Raw genomic sequence first — 24522 nt, 5'->3', positions numbered from 1 at the left:
GCGGGTGCATAGAAGGAAGGATCAGAAACCAGCGAACCTTTACAGTAGATCCAGTTAGAAAATATAGTTCAGTTAGCCTGATGCTGGGACCTGCGGGTCAGACCCAGAAGCTCTCTCTAGATGCATCCTGGGGAGAAGAAACTGCTCTTCCCGATGTCCGCATGGCTGGTTTGCTCTCATTTCCTGCAGATTCTCTGAAGCCTGTCAGCACTTCTCAGGTATTCTCTAGTGGATTTGAGAACGGTCCCTTAGAGGTATGCATTTAATTATAAAAGCTGTTACCTTTCCCTTCTGCAGTCACGCCTTTGTACACTGAGAAACAAAGTATCCTTCCTGCAGGGAAGGAGCAAGTTCATTGTAAGTAACTTTGGAAAGAAGAGAAAGAAATAGAGCTTGTGCTCTTCAATAGGGTATTTAATTCAGGGAACTTTTTTCAAATAAATATACGAGGCGCTGCATTTCTTTACTTATAAGTCCCCACTGTCTCTTCTGGTCTCAAGTGGTTCCTAGAGTTGTGGGACATAAGGAAGAAGTGAAAGTTTCTAGATTAGATTAATCTCAGCTCCCACCTAGAGGGTGTGAATTTTTAGCTGTGCCAGGCCTCTCCCCCCAACCCCACATATATTTTCTCCTTAAAATTCTTTTCATTCATGAAATCTTCATTTGATACAAACCATTTTTTGAATCTGTTAAACTGTTTCAGGATTACTTTGGGTCTTCTAAGAATTTGGAATTATAAATAGTTGAGTAAGCAGTGGGTTAGTCTACCACCCAAGCCTGGTATGTACATTTTTTTGAGCAGGCTAAGGATTATAATATTACTTTTCTAAAAATTGTGCTTTTCCCCCCCACTTACTCCACTTTCTTAATTCCTTGACCCAAGTTTCTTTTTCATCATTTTCAGCTGTTTTTATAGCTCCTCCACAAGGGCTGCTGAAGTAGAAAGTCTTCAGCTCCAGACTCCTTAGCCCTGGTCTACAATGAATGGCTAAAATTCCCACCCATAGGATTGGTGATCAGAAGAGCCTGCCATTTACTCAGTTTCACACACATGATACAATGATATTTCAGATTTTTTTTAAAGCAACCTTGAGTCACTCTTCTCTGAATTTAATAAAATTCGAACAACCCAAATTCACATTTTGGTTGTATTTGAGCAGTGCCAAATTGGAAATGACCAGTTTTATTGGATACTTAGGATTTGAATGGTAGCCAATTTAACTGTGTATTAGATAATTGTGGGAATTTAGTTTGTTCACTGAATGTAACATTTTTGATGTATACGTATCCTAGGTGATCGATCAGCTTCTTCTTCTACTTTTTTTTTTAATTACATGGGCAGGTACTGCAAACCGAACCTGGGTCTCTAGCATGGCAGGTGAGAACTCTGCCACTGAGCCACCATTGCCCTCGATCAGCTTCTTGACATGCAAAAGTGAATTAAGAAGCAGAGCCCTTTCAAACTGATGAATTTAACAAGAGCTCTTACTTTAGGGATAGAAGTTGGTATTCCAAATTATCATAGCAGATACACACTTCTCCCTTCACTGCCCTGCTATCAAAGCCCAACAGAATATCCTGTCTTGTTAAAGGCAAAAGCAATGTACTTTATTTTTGTAGTAATACAGGTCTTAGTGAAAGTAACCAGTAATAATTTATAAATGCACAATAAAAATATGCTAATTTAATTTCCATGATCTGAATGGAAATATAGTGACCTTCTGAAATATAAACCTTACAAATCTGTAATATACATATATGGATATGAAAGTAGAATGGAGCTTAAAATTAACTGCCTGGCTGTTTGATACATCTGCTCAGAAATAGTAAGGACTCTAAGAAATAGAAAATATCCGGTTTTAAAAATGATTTTTTGCATTAAGTAGCCCAAACAACATAGCATTCATGGAGCAATAATATTTATAAGTGAATTTAAATACATACTTTCTAATATTGAGAGTAAAAACTTTGATAAGCTCTTTTAAATACTCTTTAGAGTGATATCAAGAAGCAAGTAGGAAAAATTTGTTCCACAGAAAATGTAGATTTACAGTATTTCCACACAATGCAAGGAACTTAATGGAAAAATGTAGTAAATTAGGCTGAATGTATTAGCTTCGTATTAGGGTCATGTTAATGTTGCTTTCGGAACATCAGTCTTTCTGAGACATGTTTTTACCTTGTTTTGGTAGCCAAAGTTTGTTGTACTCTCCAAGTTGCACAAGAAAATATAAGAATCATAGAGAAGAGCTAAAATTTCAAAATTCGCCCTTCATTAGTCACAAGAGATTTTTTTCTTTTCCATTTCTTCGTATTTGGCTTATGTCAGTGTTAGGCATTTTGTTGTGTTCAGTATCACACAGTATGTATATTTTTAGTATGAAATTGATCCTGCTGTACCAATTTGTAACTGTGTATGTCACCTGGGTTCACCATTGAGCTTTGAGTATGGCAGGAAACACATTAGCATAAGCTTTATCTTATAAATTGCTTTGTGAAAATTAGCTTTTTTTTTTTTTTTTACATATTAACTGCATGGTATTTTTGTAAATATTTTTTAAAAGTATAAATATTTTTCCTCTTCTTAATAGTAAGAAAAATTAAAGCCTTCAGAATCATTCATAGGAATAGTTCAAGTTTCTATGAAAACTTGAATTGTTTCTCTTTTAAAACCTCTAGAATAGATCTCATAAAAATGAATAAGCTCCTGAAAAGTCAATGAAATTTATTATTTTGAAAACTCCATTAAGTTTTCATTTAGATTTAGAATTTGTCTCTGTGAAGGGGTTAACATATTTAACACTCCTTATGCTGAAAGCAAAAGTTAATTGGTTTTACATATTCAAATAAATGCTACTTTCTCATTTTAAAGTAAATTAAAAAATGTAGCGTAATCTCAACTCAGAATTGTAGGTTCTTTTCTGGCCAGTTTCTTTTTTACTGTACAGTACATTTGCACAAAGATATTTATTTGTTTTTGTTTTCTTTTGTAGATAATCTATTATGCAGACACAACTATATTAATCTTATAATTTCTTGGATAAAAAGTTTTGGATTTAATTATTGAATGGAATTTTTAGATTGGATTTCATAGCATAAAATATTCTGTCTTTTGTGGATAATTGTATACTAGGAGGAAAGTCTTTCATTAAATTTAACAAAGATTTTACCCAAGTCAAGGACATTTAAAATTTGTTCGTGAAGAGTGGAAGTGTATTTATGTTTAGTTTTTGCATCTGTAGGAGGCAGATTTATTGCAAATTGACATTCAGGTAAGCACCATGTCATCTGTCATACCAGACAGATAACTCACAGGTTCAGATTCTTTCACAAGTCCCAAAGTCTTGTTTTTCACCCTTCTGGAGGGAAAATGAATCCCTTTGAGATGAATTTTAGTTTCCAGTGTAAACTTATTAGGAAAGTTTGTCAGTTGTAGCGTGTAACTGGCCTCTTGGTTCCAAAGACGGTTTTCCACCAGGCACCTGTGGGAGCTTGAATTCCAACTTGTGGGAGTTGTGTTCCAAGTTCAGACGTTGTGGGAGTTGGGTTCCAAGTTCAGACATTGTGGGAGTTGGGTTCCAAGTTCAGACATTGACTATCAAAGGAAGGGCCTCCCAGGATCTCCATTCTTTTATCTCTCAGAGAACATCCTACTGCCAGCTGGTCCTCTCAGGAGTGTTGTGCAGCTGAGTTAATTACTGTTTGTTAGGGCATTTGAGATCCTCTGATGCAGGGTGCTAGATAAGCGCAAAGTAGTATGATTATTTGTTCATTTTGTAAATGTGATACCAAGACAGTACAATGCAGATGTTATTCCCCCTTTTCCTTAGTGGCGTTAAATTTATAGTTTAAAGATTGTTGATACTGGAGAGTCTATTGAGATGCAAAAATGTTCTTTTGGGGACAGTCCATTGGCAGCCAAACAAACGTTCAAACAAGCGACAATGTTGAATGTCTTTACAACCCTGACAGCGGACTGCAAGAACTTTTTTTTTAACTAAAGCTGGACTCAAGTGAAAAGCCTAATATGTATTGTTTTGCTTCTCGTGATATTAGAATAGAAGCAGAATTTCAGTTATTGTATAGTAATAGTTCATGTAGTAATATTGACTTAACATAATGCATATGTACAGGATGGTTTTCTTGACCCTATTTGAATTTTTTGCACTGGCCTGGGTCAAATACCAAAGAGAACAGACTGCCAGGAGAAATGGCAAATATATACTTGCCATAATCATTCACTATGAAACAGTGATTTGGGGGGCCATCTTGAGTAAACAGTTAATATTTGACTTTCCTGAAAAACAATATTAATATGTATTTCCTATACACAGAGATTATCAATCCTCATGCACCTCTGTGCATCTGCCCTATTTAGATTTATATCTGTGACCTATAAAGAAAATGTTCTTTAAAAATCACTTTAAAATTTTTTTTTATTTTATGGTGGCTTTTTGTGAAATCTTGCATAGTCCTGCTGGCCTCGCTTTCTAAGACAGGGTTAACAGAAGTGTCTTCTGGTGACTCGGGCTGTAAGTTTGTAGCTGCTGTGAAATGGTATCTCTCAGCACAGTATCTGTTAATTATTTCCTGTATAACTATCTTTTGCTCAGCTTCTCTTTTTCACAGACTGCATAAGCCAGAAGATAACAGGGCCCCCAAAGAGACCCATTGTTGATAGTTTTTAGATGGTGAAAGTGAGGAGTAGACAGACTAAGGCTCAAGTTTTTGGAGCACAGATGCAGAATGTTTCAAAAGTGTGTCAACCGTGAGCTGCACAGTCTAGGTGTCAAGCCAGGTTTTTCTGCCTGCACTCAGGCTGGTGGATGGATTTGACAAAAGCATTGGTGACAAAAATGCCACAAAAATATCATATCTTGAATTTTCATGGATATGATTTGTTCCTACTCCAGAAGTAAATACTGTCTGCATTGTCATATTCTTTTACTCTTCCTTCCCTTAGAATGTTCGATAGCTTCCATGAAGTAATTATGGGTAAGGACATTGATCAGTAGATGGGTCTACTCATTAACTCAAGGAAGCTTGACAAGCAGGGCCTTTTGCTGCATCTAGCTGTGCCATTGTTCAAGGAAATGCGAACAGTTTCAGTCAAGTTTGATGGACATGTTTCCTGCATTCAGGAGAAGCAACTTTCTAATTTATAGATGTTTGTAACCACAATTTACAAATAAAATAGAGCCTGGAATATGACTTTATTTTGGAAAAAGCTACAATACTTTATCTTAGGGTGCATTTTGTGTATGTTGTTATCACTTGTTGGGGGTGACGTAAAGAAATCAAAACACGTAGGTTTTGTTTTGATTTAGTAAGTACAGGGGATCACGTGATAAACTGAGCGCTTGGCATAGCTATTCATGTTGGAATGATCAGATGACTCTCAAGTGTAATTTGCAATGTGAACTTGTTTCTTTACAAAGACAGTACTCAATTTTGAAGATTTAATTTGGGCATTTTAATTAGCAAAGGAATGAACCATTTCATACCTGGAATTATTTTAGCATTTATAACATCCTAAGGACAAGCAATTTATTTCTTAAGAACCTAAATATGCAATTTATAATTTTGCTAACACTAAAAAAATGAAGTGGGAAAGAGTGATGATGAATCAAGCTTTTAAGAAATTTGGATACAAGATTTTCAAAGCTGCATTTTGGTAAAAACAGTATTTCAAAGAAGGTGATAAAATCGATGACAGTGTGACTTAATGAATTGCATGAAGATTTGCAGATAGTCGCATTTAATTTTAAAATTTTGCAATCAAGACTTATTCTAGATCATGAGAAAAAAAGTGTTGGTAGACAAATGCCCTACAAAATAATATGTGTTCAGGGAATTAACTTTCTGTGTTTAGATGGTAGTATACTGGGTAGCACGAGAATACCTTGAAACTCTCCAATTTGAATTCTCAGTGAAGAAGACAAAATCTGGCTTAACCTTTTTTTACTTTATACACATAAAAACATTCTAAGATAAATTCGGGTGTTTCAGTGGTAGAATGCCCGCCTTCCATGCAGGAGACCTGGGTTCGATTCCCAGAGCATGCACCCCCCCCCCCCCAAAAGAAATTCTAAGATAAATGACCTAATTAAAATAGATGGATATCTATAATTGATTGCCCAGTAATTTAATAATGCCCTTCCTAGAATTATAAAGTTGGTATTTTTCTATTAATTTATTCAGGCATTGCCTCCTTTCATCCTCACCACAACCCTTGTGTTTAGATAAGGAACCTGAGGCTAGTGAGAATAATTTGCTAGAAATCACACTGCTGGTAGGTGGCAGAGATGAAGTTCGAGTCCTGGTGATTTGCGTCTACAATTCATTACACATCTTCCTCTGGCTCACTAGAATTTGTTAATAAAATGCTCGGATGACTTTCTAGAATTTCAGAATAATTTGTTTTATCTAAACATGTGTGTTTTCTGTGAGTCTGTAGAAAAAAGAAAAATATTTTTTTAAAAACTGTGCAGGTGATTGATACTTATTATCAAAAGCGGTAGATAATACAGAACACTGTAGAGAAGAAAAAAAAAAGACTCGGTATCAGATTTTTGAAATGTCTTCACTGTTACATTGAAAAATGAAATCACTTTTATTTGCTTACAGATTTTTAGAAGCTTTGTTTTATAGAGCATGGTACAAGTGAAGCAATGCTGGCAATATTTTAGGAGATGCACATATTCGGACTTACCGTAGACTTACCGTACTTATAATATCAGGAATTTCCAACCCAGTTTTTCTTGTTAATTCAGGAAAATCCATCCCCTTTGCCCAAAATACGTAACTAATTAAAATAAAGTTGGAGGTTCTTAACATGTAGATTGTGTAGCTGGACAGTCCAATTAACGTGCTGCTCATAAATTTATACTCTATAATTATTGATTTTTTAAATCAGAATGACATTCAGAGCGTGTCTCAAATTCACATGCAATTTAAATATTTTTGAAGATCTAGTATGCCTAGTCCTTTGACGTTGCAGTTGGTATCGAAGGTAGATATGCTTCACCTTTATTAGGCTGGTCCTGACAGTGATGGCTTAATTGGATCTTATTTTCTGGCGAGATAGATTTCATGCTTTCTTCTTTCTTTTTGGTGTGGTGGAAAGAATACTGGATTGAAGGAAGGGAGGCTTTGTATTCTAGACTCACTTGGTGACCAACTAGCGGTATGACCTGGGTGGATCAATTGTCTTTAAGCACTTTTTCCTCCTTTGGAAAATTAGGGTCATTGTAGTAGACAATAGGTCTAATCCCCTTAAAATTTCAAATTCTGGGGCCAAATAAATAGTTATCTATAAAACCCTAAATACTCAGATCTATGAATTAACACCAGAGGTAGCTTTAAGACAGAAATCTTATATTTTAGACTGAGTGCTGCTGGTGTCCACAATGATATCACGGATATGGAATACTACTTTTTAAATAGGATTTTTAGTCTAATGGCTGAGAATCCACAGGTGTCACATATCCAGGATGACCCTTATAAGAAAGCTCATTCTTAGAAAATAGTTTTATTTCAAAAATCATGTTTTTAAGGGGCTACTTATGAATGAGGGTAAAGGGAAATTTGCACAGTGAGAAATAAAATTATTCTGATAAGAAGGTGACATGCTCAGAGTCTATAAAATACTCAGTTTCTTGGCATTGAACGATGGTGCCTGTTTTGTTCATAGTTGGATGTTCAAACAGGAATTTTGGAGGCAGACACTAATTTTAGTAGGTGGGGTGCAAATTTCTTATGAGTCCATAAATAGATTTTAATCCCAGCTGTTTCATTACAATTATAAAAATAAAATTGGCTGTGAATCATTCAAATTCTGTTTAATGGATGTGAAGAATTCAGTTCCATCACACTGAAATCTTACAACTATAAACCTATCTTAGATTCTTTGTGTTCCTTCAGAATTAATCTCGCATAATTCCACATGAAATGATTGAAGTCTGGGTGGTTGGAATGAAAGTGACTGGACTTCCGCACGGCTCCTGTGCGTTTCAGGAGATGAGGGAGTCTCTAGGATAAGGCTGGGGATGAAGTGGAGGAAGAAATTGCGAAGATGTAGGAAAAGAGAAGAGATGCCAAATCTGTATTTCTTGGCGTTTTCTTCTTCATTATTAAATATGCATTCATTTTAATAATTGTAGAAAATATAAATAAGCAAAAAACATTTAGACAATATAAATAATCAAAAAGAAAATATAAATAACAACCCTTTAAGTATCTCTTTTGAGATATGTGCACACACATACACATTCCTTCACCCCCACACTCAGACGTGTATATATACATATATATAAATCAGGATATATGTCTCTATTATTAAATAGACTTTGATTCCCCTTTATAATAAATTACAAAGATTTTTCCCATATCAGTGTATATTCTAGCCCAGCCTATTTATTGACTTCTCAGAATTTCATTATGTGTTGCACTAGTTGTATAAGAAAATGTTTATTGATTCTTTGTTGTTGGACATTTAAGTTATTTCCAAATTTTTGCTATTATAAATAACACCACATTGTATCCTTGTAGATAATGTATTGTATCTTGCATGCAATTTTGAATTTTTAGAATTGGTTTCCCCATACCAAGTTTCTCTATGTGATGAGATGGAGGTAGAGCTATTGGTAAGTATAGGCCACTTTTCCAGACTGTGTATATATACTCTTTGGAAACAGGAAAAATGGTATCATTTCTTAACTCTCATTAGTTAGAATTACTGTACAGTGGTAGTTGAAAAAAAAATTTCTTCAACACATTATTATAGGGGAAAAAGTTTGAAACTATGATGGTTTGAAAAGTGTACATTTCAGAAGCACCAACAGAGAATCAGTCTTATTGCTATTTCACTTTGATGGTAGAAAGATTCCTTTGCCACCTTGATCATATAAAGTTGATGCCAACTGCTGTTCAGAAGTGTGCAATACGCAAAGTCTATTTTGAAATATTTGAATTTATTTCAGTTCTGCTCAAGGTCATTTGCATAGTTGGTTGCAAGGAGTTTGAAAATCAGGTGTTAAAGAGAACTGTAGAAAAACATTCTAAAACCCATTTTTTAAAAACTTGTCTTTCCACTCATCTTACTGGTATATGCAATGTCCTTACATGGAACTCGAAATTAATTTTATTTTATAGTTTTTGAAATTTCATAAAGATACACTTTTGTTTGAGGATTTGAGTGCATGCTCTTTGTATATATCTAAACTTAAATATATTAATAGTCATCTGGGTTTAGGATTTATTATTAAAGAACCAAGGTATCAAATAAATTAGACTCAGATATGAAAGAAATAGAAGTCCAAAAAGTGAACAATAACTTTGAAAAATCATTGTTGAATCATACATGGATCTCCAACTTTTCTTGTGATATAATGCTAATTTAGCATTTTACTAGGTTTCTGGAGCCTGAAAGATCCTACAAAGTGTGTAAAGGCAAGTAAGTTAGGGCTCCAGCCCTCAAGGAAGATACAATCACATATAGATGATAAAGCAGATAGCTTGAATACAAATAGGAATAAGTGAGAGGCAGAGGCCTTTGGGTGTTTAAAGGAGAACAGATCAATGTGAAGTCAGCTTGGGACATTTTCAGGATACAGATCATAGAACAGCTGGATTGAAAGGTACGAGTAGCACGTTTGGGAAGCTAAGACTTGACATGTAGGTTAGCATAACCTAAGTGCCTATTTGGAAAATTTTGTTTTAGAAGAAGCTAGGGAAGCACCACTGCATTGTATGCTAAGGGTAACTTGAGCAAAGGTTTAGTGAAGCTAATATGTCTTTTTTCCGTAGTAGTGTTTGGAGGGGGAATGAATGGGCAAGGGTTGGAACGAGGAAGATGAATTAGGAGGCCAGGCCCTGGTGAATGGTAACAAAGAGGCTACACTAAGATGGTCTAGGATGAGGACAATGAGGAATTATTTCTCTACATATGCTAGAGGTAGAATCTTCAAGATTTAGTGCAGTTAACACACGTAGGGGGCTGAGGTTCTGAAGCTAGATGTCTGGAAGACGAGACTGCTATTAGTAAACATTTGTTGGACACTATGGGCCAACTTCTGGTCTTATTTATATTAATTTATTTAATTCTCACAGTAACCCCATGAAAAAGGTGGTATTGTTTCAAAGTCACCTGGCTAGTCACTGACTGTGTTAAGCTGGGACATATCCATGTGACCTGGCTTCAGAATCCATGCTCTTTTCCATATAGCTTCCCAATGAGTGGCAGCATCATTAGCAGAATTGAGTGAATTCTTGAGTGAACTGTTTTGAGAGAGTAAAATATTATGAAGTTGGTTTTAAATCTATAAAGTGTTCAGGGCATTCAGATAAAGCATTCACTAGGTAAGTATAAATGGCATTGTTCATATGAAGTAGAGGAATTGGAATGACTTCTAAATTAATTGAAATATTCATTTAATAGTTTAGTATTTATTGACAAGCCTAGTTTGTGCAAAATATTCTGTGCAATTTTAACACAAGACAAAGACGCTGCATGCACACACACGCGTGCACACACACACACGAAGCTCTTTCATATACATAGAAATTTGAAGTATCCCTATAGTTCAGTATCGGTACATACAAAGAAAAAGAAAAGCAAAAATAATCTTGTATACCTTTTAAAAAAGATGTGGCATATGTTAATCTACCAGTTTGCTGCACTGGCTAGAGGGACTATTATATTTTAATCTCATGTATTGCCGTTCTGATTTATTCACTATCCATTTTTCTTGGATTTAATCCACTGACTATTTAATGACTTGTTGAGAAGAAAGAGAAATGGTTGCCTGTGTTATGTCACCTGTTGTTCAGTGGTTAAAACTGTTACATATCTTAATACTATATTACTTTAAGTCACTTTAAAAGCATTGCTTTCCTTTTGTTTAAAATTCCTGGGATATTGGTAGGGGGTTAATGGAACTCTTGATTAAAATCTTCTAAGCTTTGGGGCTTTCAGTTCTTGTAAACAATTTGGATCTGAGAGATAGGGTTTTGTCTTTTTACTAGCCTATTTACTGATTTAATGTTAAGAAAAAAATCCAATTTTTTTGTTGTTGTAATAAGTATAAATGAAAATCCCTTTTAAAAAAATCAACCACAGCCCATTGTGTGATGATCATAGAATGTAGAGCAGTTCTTTTAAAAGCCTCTGTAGATATATCACAATCATTTTAAAAGTAAAGAAGCAGTTCTGAGTGTACCATTTTTCCATTATTTAAAAATAAGCCTTTAAAGTTTTATATGTAGGTTGCTTTTTAGAGGTTCTTCCCAAATTTACAGGACTGTTGATTCTAACCATAGCTTTATCAATCTGTCTTTGCTGCATTATAGCTAACCAACTAACAAGTGGTTAAAATTCTTTAAGATAGGTGTTTATGTCCATTAATTGTCATCTTTGTGACCATCTCAAACTGGTCTGACCTCTCTATGACTGTACACAATGTCTGCACAATATTCAGGTTCAATCAGAAGTCTTGGTTTGTAAATTTATGATGAACCAGAGGAGTTTCAAGCATGGTGGTTTCAGTTGGCCTGGAATTGAATTGGCATTCCTGTAGTTTTCAGCCCTTTTGATTTTAATGTATAAATTTTGCTGCAGTGTTGTGTTTGAGTGATAGAAACCTGGACTTGAAGTGAGGTCAGCTGAAGTAATTTTACGTGTGCATTGCATGTGTGTTTGTGTATATTTTGAGGTTTTTCTCTACAAGTTTGGGAAACATTAGAGCCAAGAAATGGGAGAAATAGCAAAATCATATCCTACAATTTATGCCACTTTTATATTTCTATCTCTCACTGGCGGTGTCATTCATGTTGCTAATTTCATAGAAGTTTAGAATTAATGTAATTTTAATCGAATATAATTCTATGAGGATATAAGTAAGTTTTCTAAAATTTGGAAAGCTATGCTTTTATTTTCTGTATGAGGCTGCCATACTGCGGTATAATTTTCTACCATTAACTAACTTTATAATTACAAACTAATTAATATTTGCCTACTTTCTTTAGGTCTGAAGGATTAGGGAAATTATTAGTTCTGTGCAATTTTTCAATAACCTTTAGAGTACAGTATTATTTAGTGACTTGCTTACTCTGCAGAAAAAGTCAATTGTAGCAATTTTCGGTTCATGTAAAAACCAATTTTGGGTTCACATATTGGCGCTCCATGAGAATACTTTTAAATTTAATGTTTTTCTGAGTTATTTGGTAGAGCAGAGATTTCTTAGGGTTCACCGAATATTTCTATTTATGAATCTAGAGAAGCAATCTGCCAATGAATTTCTAAACATAAAAGAGTTCCAATAAAACCTAAAGAGTTTATCTTTTTATTTTAAATCATGAAACCAAAATTTATTTTCTTGTATAGCTTCTTTTTTAAAAAAAAAAAAGAAATCTAGATTCCATTCTGATTGATCTTGGTCTTTGGCACACCTAAATTATTAGTTCATAGAGCAGGATGCTGATCACCGTTGAATCTAAAATGTGGAGCAAAAGATCCACCATAGGGAAACATTTTAGAATATTGGATCCTGGGCTCTAGATAAGAGGAAAGTGTGCAGTGGGACAATTTGCCCCAGTCATTTTGTGATGAAGTCAGTTATCAAAAGCTTACAGCCCAGAAACTGTGTTATGAATAAGAGAAAGTTATTCGTATTTCAGCTTGTTCCTTGTGCCTTGCAGCAGCCAGCTTGCTAAAGACAAATCCAGAAAGGAGAGTTTGAAAGCTATTGGGAACTCAGGAATGCATCTAAAGTCTGTACTGCAAATGCAACCTCATCATCTTAATCCCGTCTTGCCTAGGAGAGATGAATGAAAGTACCACTTGTATCTGCAGAATTGAAATCTGTGAAGGCCAAGAGCTCTGTTCTTCAAATGAAGGTTCTGTTTGTTTTATTGACCCTTTAGAAAAATAGTAGAGGAAGGAGAGGGTGAAAGGATATAACTGGGTGCAAAGAAAGCCGGTAAATTATTCTATTCATAGCCCTGATATTGGTGAACCTGGCCCTCACTACAGCTTCCCCTTGATGCTAGAGTCATTGCCTGCCAGGATTGGAATCCATGCCGGGAGAAAGAATTCGTGAGGAAATAATCATACTCAGAAACGTCTTTTTCAGTAGTCTTGTTTTGTACAGTTAATTGTTCTTGTCTACTCGGTTTGCAGAGACATAATTCTTCAATCATCTAAATGTGATGTAGTAAAAGTCATTTGAAGGAAATGAAACCCAGTTTTGTACCTTTTTTCATTTAAAGGCTAATCTTAGCTTTAAAACCTTTGTGTTTATCTTTTTACTCAGTATTTGAACTATGCCTATGGAAGACATATGGATTTAAATAGTACTTGACTTACCATCTGCTGATAAGGGAAAATGAGATGCTAAATCAGAATGGCAAGAAAGTCTATTTCTGTAGAAGCTATTTCAATCTGAAATACTATAGGCAATCTTACAGTTTTTTAATTGGGATTATATTGATGTGTGTCGGTAAATGATTGTATTTGCTGATATGGTTGAACTTACAGAATCATTTAGTTTCTACATCAATTTAGAGACGTGGCGCTGTGTGAAGTTTTTTTTTTTTTTGCATGAGCAGGCACCGAGAATCGAACCCGGGACTCCAGCACGGCAGGCGAAAATTCTGCCACTCAGCCACCATTGTACCACTCTATGTGAAGTTTTGATCTAATGAATTGAAATTAGACTTTTGTTCCACAAATAGTCATTTGTGGAAACAAACTTTCTGGTGCATCTTTTGTTTGTTTGTTTTTGCAGAACAATAGCAAATTTTATATCTCAGACCAGAAATTAGAACACAAAACATCAACTTTACAAATAAATTAACTAGAAATAAAAATTATATATATTCTTTTTTTAATTATAGTCTTTTAATACAGTGCTCATTTGTTGAATATTTATGTGGTACAATACATTGTGAATTCTAATTTAACCTTGGGAGGTTAGGAAGAAAAAAAAGGATATCTTTTTTTGGAAAATGATGGTATGTAATGATATAGGATACTGAATGGTCTGTAATTTCCCCATATTTATGTTCAGTTTCAAATTTTATTTTGAGTTTCTTTAGTGTCATCTAGGTATTTAGTAGGACGAAATATAATATAACCTGAATATTTAAGTATATATTAATATGTATTTGTGTTTATACATACTATATCTATTATTCAGATTAACTTTTGTACGAGTTTCATTCTTGTTGACCAAATTGTTTATTCTTTCATAAAGCATGTAAGTGGCATTGTTGGAGGGATGCAAATGTTAATAATACATAGTGTCTACCTTCATGGGAGAAGTTTAGCAAAGGGAACTCCTGTATGTCAGGCATTATGGTGAGCTCCTTTGCAGCATCATTTCAGTCAATCCCGTAAACAACACTGCAGTGTGGGTATTTGCAGCTCCATTTTAGGGAAGGCTCTAAGGTACAGAGAAGCTGAATAAGATGCCCCCAAAATAACACGTGTATTTTAGGTTTAAGGAATATGTAGTGAGCGCCCATTATGTGCTGGGCTCTGTGCTACGTGCCCAGAAGTACAGATGGATAAGACAAATAAAACAAAGTCCCTGTCCTTGAACAGCTGTAGTTAATGAGATGACAGAAACATCTCCAGGGGATTTTTAACGTGGCCTGGGCAGCATTGAGGACACACAGCTACCTTGGCCTGGCAGATCCACAAAGACTGGCTTGACAAGATGATGCCTGAGCCAAATTTTGGTTTGATGAATGAAGGTCAATGAGTGATCTAAGCTGAAGAATTGCAGCATGAGGAAAGTGCTGTAGACATGAACTAGCATAGAAGCAGTTTATCTAGAGCTGGACTATCCAAGACAGTAAACCCCTGCCATCTGTGGCCACCGAGTACTAGCAATAACATGAGTCTAAAGTAAAACGGACTGTAAGTATAAAATGCATGCTGGATTTCAGAGTGAAAAAAAATAGTGTAAACTCTCATTATTTTTGCAATAATTACCTGCTGAAATGATAATTTTTGGATATATTGAGTTAAATTAGATATACTTCGAGTCAATGAGTCTGTCTCATAACTAATTCAGTGAAGATGGTTTGGTATTGTCGAAACCTTTAAATTTCTGCAGGGTATTATGTCTTGCTGGTGCATTGAAATCTTGAAGTGACACATTTTTGGAGTATTAGTCTTTTTAAAGAAATGGCTGGGCACGTCATCAGTTTCTTTCTATGGGAAATGATGAGAATGGTCCTAGAGCCCTCATACACCTACAGAGTGCATCATTTTGTTAGAACTGTATGCACTGGGCCCAGCTGCCAAACAATAGAGCTTTGGTTGTTTTCATTTGGCAACTTTGCATTCAATCTTTTGCAGGTAGGCTTTCAATTTGAAAAGAATTGCTAGTCCTCTTTTTCTTGTCCAAAATGATTATTGTTTTGAATTTAGGTGTCTTCTAATCTTGTTTTACCCAAGTATATATTTTTGATATATTGAACTGTAGGAATTTCTGTTACACTTTGTTAGTTATTTGGACTTAATTTCTTTTTCCCCTATCATTATTTTTGAAATACACTCTATCAACATTCTGTACTAAGGGACCCTCGAGGATCTAGTTGAGAAATCTGGAGCAGCCTCTCAGCCAGTCTCTTACAGTGTGATCGACAAAGCACAGGTCAGCACTTCAGGTCCTGTTGAAAATCTGCCCTTCCTTAATCATGTGATTCAGTTAACTTAACTGAGTCCCACCACCAGGTCTATACTTTAAAAGCAGGTATTATTTTTATCTGTACATTGTTCACTCTTAGACAGCATTTGGGTCTAGCATTACAATATTATCATTGCTGCAATAGAAATCATTAGCCACCCAAAAGTTACTGATGCGTAAGTCATGTGCTTTTGATTTATCAGAGAGACGCACTTTCCTATCTCTTTGAGTGGGAAAACGCCAGGTTACTGTGTAAATTATTTTAATGTTAATTATGGCATGTTATATGTATGTTCAATAAATGCTTTTCCCATTCCTCCCTCTCTTTCCCATTCCTTTCCTTCCTTTCACTCCTTCTTTCTTCAAGTATCACACTGTGTGATGTTATACCTGCTCGGAGGTCCTTTTGCAAAGGGAACCACTTAAAACTGTGTTTGAGAGAAAGTAAAGCATAGTGTCTTAGAACTGGAAGGTCGCTGTGCCCAGCCCTCCAATCCCTGATACATCACGAGTGCTGAGCGGCGAGCGTTCTGACTCTTCTCCTTGCGAGGAGTGTAGGGCCTCATGCCAACTTCACGGATTGTACAGTGAGGGCAGAAATGGAAGCAGGGTTCACAGATGTCCACACCAGCACCTCAGGTGGACTCTCTTACTTCCCATGTTACACAGGGTGACCCGGTGGTTGGAACCTTCTCCGGCAGGGCTGCTCGCTTCAGGTATATAGAAGATTTTATATTATAAAGCCATTTAGAACTTTTAAATCACTGCAGCAGCACTTACTCTAAATTCCGTTTCTCACCTTTGCCTTGTTTCCGTTCCTGCACGATTACAGGCATTGTTGCCAAAAACATCTTGTTCACAAATCCTTCTAGGTAAATTTCTAGAAATGGAATGGCCATGTCAAAGGATGTGTGCCCAGAAAAGTCGATAGGTAATGTCTGATTGTCCTCCTGTTTCTGATAGGAGCAGCTGATTTGAAAAAGAATTCTGTCTATTTAGAATTTTGTTAGGGCAGAATGGAGTTAGAAATGAAGGCTCAGCATGGAAAAGGAAATGTCTCTAACTAGGAATTGGTGTACCAAAATTTTTCTCATTTATCTGTGTTGATGTGTTATTCCTTTGATGGCATTTACTGGAGCCACTTCTTTTCATTATATAGTTATTTTTTTTTTTACGTGTGCACCTCTCTATCTGTAGAATAAATATATACCTTGGCTTGCCTGATGCATGTGACTTGACAATGTCGGTCAGTCTTTCTTTTCAAGGATACGAACTGCTGCAGTTTGTTAGGAAATATTCGGAGAAAAAAGGTAAACTTTCTCTGATAGTATTAGTGTGGTTAGTGATGAAAAGGGCAGACATAAGGAGGCAAAGATATTATATTTACCTTACTAGCTATTAAAGCAACATAATTTGTCTTACTTTCTTGAATCGATTGCTCTTTCCATTTTCCATCTTGTTTCTTTTCTTTCACAGATGCATTTAATTAAGTGATACATACTATTCTATTATTATTTTTAAGTACTTATCTATTGAAAATAATTAGATTTCTAATTAAACCTGGGAAAACTAAAAACTTGTGGTTATACTAGATTTACCATATCTTTCGTGGGTGTCTTACATTTTTAAAGATAGAGGATCCTGGTGTCATGATTTAGTCACGAGTCATTGTCCGTATTTTGAATGAGAGGCAAAAGTGATGACATTTTGTTTCTTCTCACTGCTTTTTTGATTTCTGGAGCACTGCCATCCCCCACATTTCCTCTGGCCTTAAGAATGCCAGATGGCAATTAAAAAGGAGGAGAAAAAAAGAAGGAGGAGAAAAAGCAAAAACAACAACAAAACCCCAGAAATCATGGCTTAAGGAACCTCTCTTGGTGCCGTATAGCTTAGGGCTCATGGGCCAGGTTCTCTCTCCTGTGCTGGGACTTTGAAGGCCTGGAGAGCTGCCATTTTCTATTCTGCCAGTTGGCCTTGAGCAATAGATCAACTCTTCTCCTCCTTGTTCCAGGCTTGAAGGAGCTGGAGTGCAGCCTCTTTACACAATTCTGACCACCCTGCCTTTGGGCAATCTGGTTGGTAACTTTATGTTGTTGTTCAAACCAGGTCAGCCAGTCTGTGGATTGCTGGTTATCCAGATTCCCCTGTTATGTGCAACTTCTCTGGTCACCCGCTAAGACCTCAACCCAAATGGACCATATTGCATGTTGGAATACATACCCATACAAACACGTACACACCTTAGTTCCAGAGATAGTATGAATTGGTGCATATGCCTATAATTCGGTATGTGCAATTTGCTTTAAAATTGCGATTGGCCATGCATTTGCCAAAATGGATGCCACGGTATGGATATAATTTATGTGACATTAACATCACAAGATTAGGTCAACAGTGTTGTTCACATGAGAACTTAGAAATCCCCTTTTCTTGTAGTTTTCAGTAAACGGTTGCTGGTTCTTTTAATTTAATGTGATAAGAAATGTTGCCCTTTGGTGAAATCAGAATAGTGTAGTATGATGCTCCTCAGTTTTTGGTTCTGTTACCTGTACTGCACCAAATATGCATTTTAGATGGCATTGCTGAATTACTTCAGTTGTCAATGCAGTCCTTATATCATGATTACAATATATTGCTTTTGCTCATGGGATCCCTTTCTCAACCAGAATACCTTAAAGTAAACAACTCCTACGTTATTTCACCAAATTACAGACGCTGAAAAAATTGTGTGGACTTTTTTTCCTTTTTGTCTTAACTTAAAACTTAGCTACTTCCTAGTTCTTTGTTGTGCTCACTAGTATATGCATAAACAAATGCACAGGCTTATCAAATGCAAAGTAAAATCAAAACAGGAAACTGCAATATGTTTAGTAATAAGAAAATCAATAGTGCATTGTCATTTCTTTCTGGTACAATAAAATAAAAAGAGACCCCTACCATTACATTTTTAGAATTAATGCTTCTGCACCATGAACCATCAGCTATTCTCCTCCACTTTTCGGGGGGACAGGTATGCATGCTGTCAGAAGACAGAGCTGGAATTTAAAATAGCCTTTGTATCTTTTTGCAAGCTTGTCTGCTGAGAGCCCAGGTTGGAAAACCACTTGTGAGAACATTCTGAATTTAAAAGGAAAAACACCTGTGGCTGTTAGCACTGCTCCTAGCAAACAGTTCACATTGTTATGTGTCATTTGGCTACTTTCTCTCTTTTGTCAGCAGGAGTCTTTGTTTCACACCTGAGGGTTGTCAAGTCAGAAGTCAGAATAAAGACTTACAAGTCTCTATCTTGAATTTCAACAGTGAATGAAGATAAAGCCCTTTTAAAAAAAAATCCCAGGCCATGTTGGCAGTTAGATGTGTGCCCAATGAGCTTTTCTGCCCACAGGGCAATATTGTGTTAAACATTATTTTTCCTTAAGTATCCTTCCATTCCCCTGTCCCATAGAAACCAGCATGTTTATTAGAAACCCCTAGTTATTAGCGCTAGAGTATGAAGAAATGTTCGATTGCCTTTTTTACGGCCCTCTTTTCAGATGAGGTGTCAATATTTAGAAATCCGTAAAGGTAATATCTGGTGGAGTTAAATGTTCATAATTATGCCATGCGTGTGGACAGCAGTTAGAGAACTCTCCTCCCTCAGAAGCAGCACAGAATTATCTAAGAGACACTGTATCTTCTGTGCTTTCTGGAGTGAAACGTGACCCTTTCATCCTAGCTATCTATAGGTATGGACAGAAATCTTGGGGCACCAGTATTGTGAGGGGGTCGGTTAAATTCTGCATTTTGGCACCAAAAAACCGGAAAGAGATAATTGGTGGCCCATATGGTATGTGCAGTGGGCACTATCAGCTGTTTAAACATACACCAATTATTTTCAAGCTTTCCAAACCCATCTGTCACCAGATTGCCCAGTAACATGAAATGGAATTGTCAGTTCTCTCTGTATAAACAGATACAGTCCTAATTGATTTGTACTTCAAACTTTGGTGTCAATAGACCTGTATCATCAGACTCTATTGTTTGTTTTTGCTGCTGCTTCCCTACCAGCACTTAAATGTTCAATTTCGTATTTGCAAACAAAGAACAGGTATAGCCTGCTGGCCACTTCATTAAAAATAATAATGAGTTAAAGACCCTTGAAGTGGGATTTTAAAAATATCTTGTGCTAGCTACAGGGGCTTTTCTTTTGCAGTATGTATTAGTCAAGAAAAGTAGAGTGTATCTTTATTGTAAATGTAAGTAATATATTTCAGACTGTCCTATTTAATTGCTGGCATTTTCTCTCTTATTCTCCACTTATATAAAGTTTAATTTGACATAAGTTCCCGTGTGCTGAAGCTTTTGGTCATGTTGGCAATCTCAGTTTATAAATAGGGGTTATTGGAGCGAGATTTGAGCACTGTTATTCAAGAACTGCAGTGTTTAATATGCCCGCAGTTCTACTGAAAATTATGCCAGGTAAAAAGGAGTATATGTAACTGAATAGAAAAGAGGGCGTTTATTCACCAGTTTTAATGGTGGCAAAAGCTGGAGCTTTCTTGGTAACTGATTCCCTGGTTCTTGAATGTATTTTACCTTTGGCAATGTTAAATAAGCCCAAAATGCATTGTTTTCCCCTAGGAGACATATACTCCAGCAATATCCATTATCATTGCATGAGTTATCATGATACCTAATACCTCAGTTGGAGTTTAAGCATTACGATAGTCTGGGGACTTAAAGTGAGTACAGTAAAGACTTAGGAGGGCCTGTGAATACAAGTTAAAAAAAATCACGTGGTAAGCTCCCATAGAAGATTTAAATTGTTAAAGTAAACTTGCATGGTCACTTTGAAGTCTTTAGATGTCCCTTGTAAATTAATGAACAAAAGATATATCGCTCTCCTTAAATTTGAGTCCCCCTCCCACCTTTTTTTTTTGCATTTGCATAAGAGGAAATGAAACAGTACAAAGTTTTAATGTCCTCTCCTCTGGCTGCACCATGGGTTTAGTGATTAGCAGAGGAGACTTTTATATTATATTTTGGGCTCAGTTCCCTGGCTGCAATTCACTCAACCTTGACGTAAATCTGGAATAAGTACTTTGTAAGGGGTTAGCCTTTTGTGCAGGGTGTGTGTGAAATCCTGCTGGACCAGGTTGGTTACAGAAATCAGTGTCAAATTGCTTTTGCTCTGAGTGGTGAATAAGAAATTACAGACAACAGAAAAGGAGGGGGGAAATATCTTCCAAAGTACACCCTCACTTGCCACTTCCGAAAAGCTTATTATCTACCTTTAGAGGACCCACGGTTCTTTTCATTGATGAGTATTTGTTGGGCGCATTGGTTTTGCTTTTTTCTAGAAGTTATCTAGCCATTGTTGCTGGAGACAGTATGTGTCAATACAGCAGACGAACGTTTCATTCACAAGAATCCACATTTCGTGCTGTGCTTGTTGAGGCTGGTTGTTTTTCATTTCATCTATTTGATCATGGTATTTGCCGTAGGTAAGCAGCCGCCTTTAATGTAAGACGTAGCCAATCTAATAAAACTAGTGGAAAAAGAAAACATTCATAAACACTCAGGACCTGTAGGTGTGTCTTCACTGTTGGAATCAGCATTTTCACAGGAGGTAAATAAGATGTGTGGCCCTCCTTTTCCTATATCCTCTTTTTTTCACTTTTTTTTTTTTAAAGCAACTAAGTTGATTCATTTGGAAATAGAAGTATATTTTCTCATCAATGCCTTGTGCTTGAAAACTAGTCATATTTTTGTTCAGTCTGTAATACAGTCTACTGCCAGTTGTCCTGGAAGTCATTTTAAATAAATCATGTTCATAAAATCCAACAACAAAAACTTTTTTCCCTCTCATATAAACTGAAGTTCAGCCTTGGTTAACCATTCTTGGGGGTGGGAGTGGGGGCAGTCACGTTAACCAAACTGATTTGAATTTCTGTTTTATTTGGAGAAAGAAAAGAGAGAACAATTCTTGATATTTTAATTGTAGATTTGTACTAAGTACCAGCACTAAAATGTGTTTTTTTTAAAGTAAGACACTTTTTAACAGAGATCAAAACAATCAAATAAAATAATAAAAGTAAGTGCCTTTTTTCTCTATTCATTAGAATAATCAGAATCAAAAGAATTTGAGAACTGGAAAATATAGGAAGTGATTGGCCTGTTACACATAAATACATTTTAAGTGGCTCCACTGAATTAGAATATTTATTTTTAATGGCATTGAGTTACTTTAAAAAATCATAAGGTTGCTAAGGGCATGGAATATACCTGCCTACAAGAAAATCCCTTCTCATGCCTTCTTGAATCCCTTTATTATTGTACTGCTTTTTTTTCAGGGAGGGGCACATTGCCACAGCCTTGATGTATTATTGCTTATTGCTAAGGGAACATCCACGAAGCACCAGGAAAATCTAAATCTTTCACTGTAATCAAGGTTTAAAAGATATTTTCCTATGTGTTAATTCAATATCTGCATGTAATTGAGACAGCTACCTTCTCCTTCATTGGCAAGCTCAGTTTAGGCTGGTACCCAGTAGGTGTTTGCTTTTATTAATAATTGATGGCTTTTTATTTAGATGATGACTGCTTCAGTATATGATTGATAATGTTATTAATAGTGATCAGAACAGGTTGGGTGCCTTTTATCATGCTTTTTCTTACTCATTTTAGTAGCTGTGCCTGATCTGATATAGTAGTTTAAAGATGCATATTGAGTTTGGATGGATCTTTAGACTTTGTTACAGTTTTCCCCTCTCCCTGTAGTGGATTTCACTTGTTCATTCTGTTCTAAAATTCACTGAGGGTAAAATTCTATTTCGATTACTCAGTGATGCTGGGTTGTGATGTTTGTTTTTTCCTTTTTTTTTTTCCCACAGCCTACAAAAGTGCACCCTTTTTCACAGCTAGAGTTCTGAAACAATTGAGAAAAACGAAAACAAGATTAAGAAAGTTGAGAGAGCAAAATGTCACCTTTCTTCTGATAAAGCGGATATCACAGGCGGTGGCTAGCTCTGTACCAGATAGGCTTCCTAAAATCGAACCCTGCAGCAAGGCTAGTACCTGCTTTGTGCATGCCAGAGCCCAGAGACTGCACCACAGGCCCTAACCTCACGCTGTCTTCAGTCTGTTAGGGCAGATAACCCCTGCATACCAAGACCATACTGTGGATTAGTATTTGGCAAGTGCCAAAAGTGAGGATTGCAAAAAAGTAGGTGTAGTAGTCACACTTCCTTGCCTTTTACTGCAGAGGTTTGTGTATTTTGAAATACATAGATAGAAAGGATTGTGCAAGTACAAAGCAAAAATACAGCAACTCAAATGTTGTAGTTTGAGTTTTAGTAAATGCGCTCGAGATAATGAGGAAATGGGATGTCAACGTTAAAATGGCAGTAGACTTAGACTCTTCTTCGCCTCCTAAAGCCAAGCTTTCTACCTCTAAGTTGGGGTTTTACTTGGTGTTACCAACTCAGCAGGGACTTTTTATGATGCTTCGGCAGCCCAAAGCAGAGTGGAAATAGTTATTTGTTTCATTGTCATTTTGTCTGCCAGGGAGCATTGTGAAAACATAAATATGCATTTGGGTATCACTTGGCATTTGTGAACTCCAGTTTCTGAAAGCCTCCTAAGTGTTGCCTGGAGTTGATAACAAGTAAACTTTACAACCTAACGGTCAGTGTATAAGTTATTGTACCCACTCACTTTTGTCAAAAAGTTTCTTTTAACTTTTCTCATAGTGCATCTGATTTTGCTCTGGGGATTTTCCTCATATGGATTCAGCAGCAATTCCCTGGAATGTTCAAAATAGTTCAAGGCACAAAGTAACCTAGATATTTAAACAGCCCCTTTACACCTTAGCAACGTGGTTGTTATGATTTTATGAAAACAGTCTTTGTTTCTTTTCTCTGCTAACTCTTGGCTTTAGTCAGCAAAGATTCCTCTGCCTCATTAATGTTGTAAGGACTCTAAATAAAATGTTCCTTCTGGGTAGCTTTTTGGGCAGTCCTGATATTGATTACTTTGTGTATGTGTGTGTGTGTGTGTGTGTGTGTGCGCCCGTGTGCACACTTGTGTTTTCTTGACCCATTTTATAGTTTGGGAAGTAGCCTGTAAAGTCTAGAGATGGCATTTGCAGATTTTGAGTGTCACAATAATCCTCTTTGTCTCTGATTTGAGCTTTAACATTGGTTTTACTTGCATTCAAGTTTAAAATAAAAAAGAAAAGATTAATAGATGGCAGCATGGATGGAGCAAAGTGTCATCTTTGAATTCTCTTAAAGTATAAGTAAAAGCAGCTCCTCTGCATTTGGTGCCTCAGTTTCCTAGCACCTCCCCAGATTGTCAAGATTACTAAATTAAGACTCAGCACTTATACATTTAAGACTATTGTCAAAGTATTACACGCAACTAAAGAAACTATTTTTTGAAAAAGCCTGATTAGACCAGCTTATCCATCTACTGGCTTTATTAAAGTCAACAGATGATTCTGTTTCATATTAAGGAGAGATACATGGTTAAAAAAAAAAAAAACATTTAAAATGCACCTTAGGAAATTTTACAAGAGTCTGAATTTTTTTTAAGAAAATGTTTGGAACCCTATTGTAAAATTTTACTTCATGTTTATACTCTGCATCTCTCTACAAGTAATGTCCTCATATGGCATGAAATATTTTGAAGTTAGATTCATTCACACATTCAACAAACACATATTTATATCTATAAGAGCAAGGCCTCGAGCTAGATAATGTATATTCAGTAGTGAACCAAACAGACGTGTCCTGCTCTTATAATGGTTACTTCTTTCTTGTGTATCTGAACTTCAGGGCTAATCAAC

At 36.0% G+C, this 24522-nt stretch overlaps 1 protein-coding gene across 8 annotated transcripts in view; it reads left to right on the top strand.

Moving 5' to 3' along the window:
• The window catches only part of TRPS1 (transcriptional repressor GATA binding 1), a 236890-nt gene that overhangs the window by 74881 nt on the left and 137487 nt on the right, over positions 1-24522 (top strand). The window lies entirely within an intron of this gene.

The sequence above is a fragment of the Tamandua tetradactyla genome, chromosome 6 (assembly GCF_023851605.1).
Source record: "Tamandua tetradactyla isolate mTamTet1 chromosome 6, mTamTet1.pri, whole genome shotgun sequence".
In the NCBI taxonomy this organism is placed as follows: Eukaryota; Metazoa; Chordata; class Mammalia; order Pilosa; family Myrmecophagidae; genus Tamandua; species Tamandua tetradactyla.
This window is presented reverse-complemented; position numbering and strand designations above follow the sequence as displayed.